Here is a 4,564-nt window from a genome sequence, read left to right on the forward strand (position 1 = left end):
AGAGGCCCGACTCTCCTTCCAGGGTGGAGATGCTGCAGGAAGACAACAGGAGTCTCCTCCACTGCCCAGCCTTCGAAGTGTGGAGAGAGCCAAACCGTGGTGGAAGTGTGTGCTGTCTTTCCCCTTCAGAGAGATGGGGAAAGTAGGGCTTTACCTGTGCCCCCGGAAGTGCCCCTCTGCCCTGTAAGAAGGTCCCCCTTCACTACTGCTCCAACTGTCGTCTGGCTGTTTTCTAACCCTCACATTCTCTCCCCGAAGGCCATCTGCCTTCCTTCTTTTATATTTTTCTTTTTAAATTTTAATTATTGTTTTACATTGAATCACCAAGTCTTGAGTAATAAGATCCTAAAAGAGCTGGTGAGGTCTCCCCAAGCTGAACTGAATCTCACAAAGGAAAACAAAACAAAACAAAATAAGGGAGCCCCTCACAGAGGCCCAGACACGTACTTACACACTTCCTCACACATACACGTACGCGTACACATAGAGCCCTGTGCACTAACAAAGAAGCAGAAGGAACACAGGCATGGCACACACCCGTGCACACATTAGGCACTCATACATGCACTGTCTCAGACACACACATGTACTTACAGAGGAACCCCAACGAGGCAGCACACACACGCTGATCTGGAGCGTGCACACACATGCACACACACACACACACACAGACTCACAAGAGACTCAATGGCTGTATTTCAACCTTCACCTCCCAATCCAAGCCCAGAAATCTGTCTCCAATTATCCGGCCCGTGTTGGGAGCAACAGGAAATCCAGAACGACTCTGTCTTCTGCGGGAGATGCCAGAATTTCAGCCATTTCTCCATCGTTCGAAAACAAAAGCCTTCTGGCCTTGCCTCCCTCTCTCTGACTCCAAGTCAGCTGTGGCTAGGAGGGTGTGGGTGGGAGGTGGAAGGCATGGTGGGGGAAGGGAGCTGGGAAATTCAGCCTAGGAATAGCCTGATGAGCTTGGGAAGCTTGAGCCCTGAGCCTAGCCTTTTCCACCTCCCCCAAAACCCTGACCAAGGCAGTCGATGGGTCAAGGATGGGGGTAAATAGTGGGGACCTGGGAAACAATAATGACCACAGAAACCAGCCTTATGGGGTGACAAGGCAGCATAGTGGAACAATCACTGACCTACAATCAGAAGACCCCAGGTTCAGGTCCCAAATCTTCAGTGAGTCAGTTGCCAGTAATTTTGCTTCTCTGAAACTTCCTTGAAGAATGGGAGTAACAACACTCCTCACAGGGGCAGGGTGGTGATGGTGGTGGTTGCTAGTGGTAAGTATCTCATGGTTGTGAAGATAGAAAAAATGATCACACCAATGTCATTATTGGCTATGAGATGGTGTCCCAATCTCTGTAAGTGGCCAATCTCTCTCCAAACTAGGTAGCTCTCCTTCTACCCTTCTAGAAAGAGGCTAATTCTACAGAAGAGAAAATACTGCTTTGAGAACAGTCAATTTCTACACGTCTCTTATTACATGGAGCAGGTCTTAACCACATCCAAAGCGTTCTGTGCCCACCATGTCCACTGTTGAAAGTCAGCAGTAATAGCTTGGGATAGTAGAGAATACTGGATTTGGGAGTCTCCTTTTGCTAAAGGCACCTGACCTAGGGACAGCTTCTCCTAATTCAGCCCAGCAGTAAGTCTCCTGGCCAATGTTCCTGGACAATAGACACACTCCACCAGGCTTTGTTTAGGAGTGTTAAAAATTGTGAACATGTGGGCCAGCTAGTGACATGGTAGTTAAGGCAGCTGGATCCCACATGGCCAACCATGTGGTTCAAGTTCCAGATCCAGTGGCTTGAAAAACAAGCCAGGTGCATGCATGTGTATGCTCAAAATCCCGAAAGGAGGGAGGAGGAGAAATGGAGGAGAAGGACTTGCAGTATGTGATTTGCCATGGGGGGAGTGCTTTCTCACTTTCTCTCTCTCTCTCTCTCTCTCTCTCTCTCTCTCTCTCTGGAAGATACATGCAAATAAGAAAGAAGAAAGAAAGAGGAAGGAAGGAAGGGAGGGAGGGAGGGAGGAAGGAAGGAAGGAAGGAAGGAAAGAAAGAAAGGAAGAAGAAATGAATTGTGGCCAGGTACATGTGATGGTTCCCACAGTCTTTAAGGAAGGAGCTCCTGAGGGATCCTGGGCCCCTCTGTGATTCAGAAGGGCTCAGAACATGCTTCCAGACATTTTGCCACAATGTCAATCCCTTCAAAACTTCAGCTTCTTTTTTGTTTTTTGGAGAGAGATTTTTGCTACAGGGCATGTGTGCTTGCCAGAGAGACAGAAAGCGAGAAATCACCCTCCAAGAGGAACAGCCATACCACAATCCCTTCTCCTCCCAGGTTTTTAGACATGCATGTGCCTAGAGTGACTTTTAAGTCAGCGGGTCCAGGACTTGAACCATGGTCGACTACATGGGAGTCCAGCAAGGTAACCATTATGCCAACTGCTGGTCCCAACTTCAGCATTTTGTAGGATTTGCCACTCTGTGAAAATAGCCTTTCATTGTTTTTGTCTAAGTTCCTCCACTGGACTGAGAGTTCCCAGAGACCACACTGTCTCCCCTTCAGACAGGGAGTCCTGAGTGCCCCCGTCAACAAGAAGAGCAGGACTGTGACGTGCTAGAACTGGAGAGAGGAACAATTCGGCAGCCCCTCCCTGTGCCTTCAGAGCTGGACACTCTTGAGATTCAGACAGCAGTGGGCCCCCCAAATAGAGGGGGCCAGTATGGTAAGAAGGAAAATGAAGCCTTTCTTCCTCTCCCTTCCTTGGGTTGTGGAAGATCTGATGGGCACATGTGAGTGGAACAGAATAGAATGAAAGCTGAAGGGGTTGGAGAAGAGAAGAGGAGGGAAGAAAGTGCCCCCGAGGTTGAGGAGTAGCTTTCTAGCAGTGAAGAAAGCGAGGAGCAGATCTCTTGGGGGTCCTGCCTGATTCCTACCAACTCCAGAACTTGGGTTTGGGTTCCTTCCATGGGCCAGCTAAGTCCCAGGTGCCAAGGCTCTGGGTAGGGCCAGGAGCTCAGATGGCTCCATCTTCTCTTTTGGAAAGTTCCAAGAGAATAGGATTTTTCCTCTTTTCAGGCTCCCAATGCCAAACTTTTTTTTTTTTTTTAGATTTTTTGCCATCGGGTGCATGTACTTTCCAGAGAGAGAGACAGAAGCAGGGACATCAAGAAATCACACACACACACCAGGAGCAATGGGGGATGGCCACACTGCAAGTTCTTTTCCCTCATTCTCACGAGATTTTGGGTGTTCACACACAAGTGCCTGACGTGTTCTTCAAACCACCAGATCCAAGACTTGAACTGCAGAGTCAGCCCTGTGAGACTCAACCCCTTAACCACCATACCACCTGCTGGCCCAACACCAAACTTTTTAACATGTGGGATTTGCAATATGGGGCCAAGGGGGTGAAACAGTCCAGATTAAGAATGGAGAGGACTCAGCCCTGCTTCCCTAACCCATCCCTCAGAGGGCTGCTCAGAGGGTCCACACAGTCCCGGGGCCTCCTTTGAAGGCCACGCCGAGAGATGCAGCTTTGCAGACTGCAAAGCGTGAGTCACAGTCTAACAATGTTATCTGTCAAGGGCTGCGGCTCCCTGGGCCGCTGGATTTTCGATGGGCTGGGCGTTCCTCAGCCTTACCAAATGCGGAGATCTCTCCAGTAGCTTTTCTGTGCCCTCCCCATCGTCCCCAACTCCGGTGATTACTTTCAGTGTAGCCAACCTAAGGGGGAAACCCAGCCAAAGAGATGGCTCAGAGGTGGAAAATGCTGGAAATGTGCACAACTTTTCCAGAATGTGAGTACAGAACTCTTAGGGAGTTCAGAATGAGAGCAAAGGGAGAGCAAAGGGAAAGGATCTGTGTGGCAAAGGTCAGACTGGCTGGCGTTGAACACAAGGGGTTAAAGGGTTTACGTATGATGGATCTTCAAAGAGCTCATAGAAAACACATATTATAAAAAAAAAAAACTATGCATGGATTTTAAACTTTTTTGCACTAAAATAACCTCTATTCTCTCTATATATAATTTTTTTAATTCATCAGAGGGTGTATATGCTGGCCAGAGAAAGAGAGAGAGAGGAAAAGTAAGAAATCACCCCCCATAGGGAATGGTCATACCACAGTCCCTTCTCCAGCTTTCCCCTTCTCCTCAGGGATTTTGGGCACATATGCACGTGTACCTAGCGTACCTTTCAAGCCTCTGGGAATAGGACTCAAATGTGCAGTTAGCTGTGTGGTATCCGGCCACCATGTCACCAGCTAGCCTACTCATTATATATTTCCACAAACTTGTTGAAGTCCTCTAGTACATAAAATAATTGTGCACTTTAAGAGGGCAAACTACTGGGACCAGCAGTTAGCGTAATGGCTATGTCGCTGGACTCCCACGTAGTCGACAGTGGTTCCTGTCCCGGATCCGGTGGCTTAAAATCACGCTGGGTGTGTGTGTGTGTGCGCACCCAAGATCCCGAGAGGGGAATGGGGGGGAAGGGATTGCGGCGCGACCATCCCCCCCGGGGGGGGATTTCTCCCTTTCTACCTCCCTGTCTCTCT

The sequence above is a fragment of the Tupaia chinensis genome, unplaced genomic scaffold (assembly GCF_000334495.1).
Source record: "Tupaia chinensis unplaced genomic scaffold, TupChi_1.0 Scaffold148004_1, whole genome shotgun sequence".
NCBI lineage: Eukaryota > Metazoa > Chordata > Mammalia > Scandentia > Tupaiidae > Tupaia > Tupaia belangeri.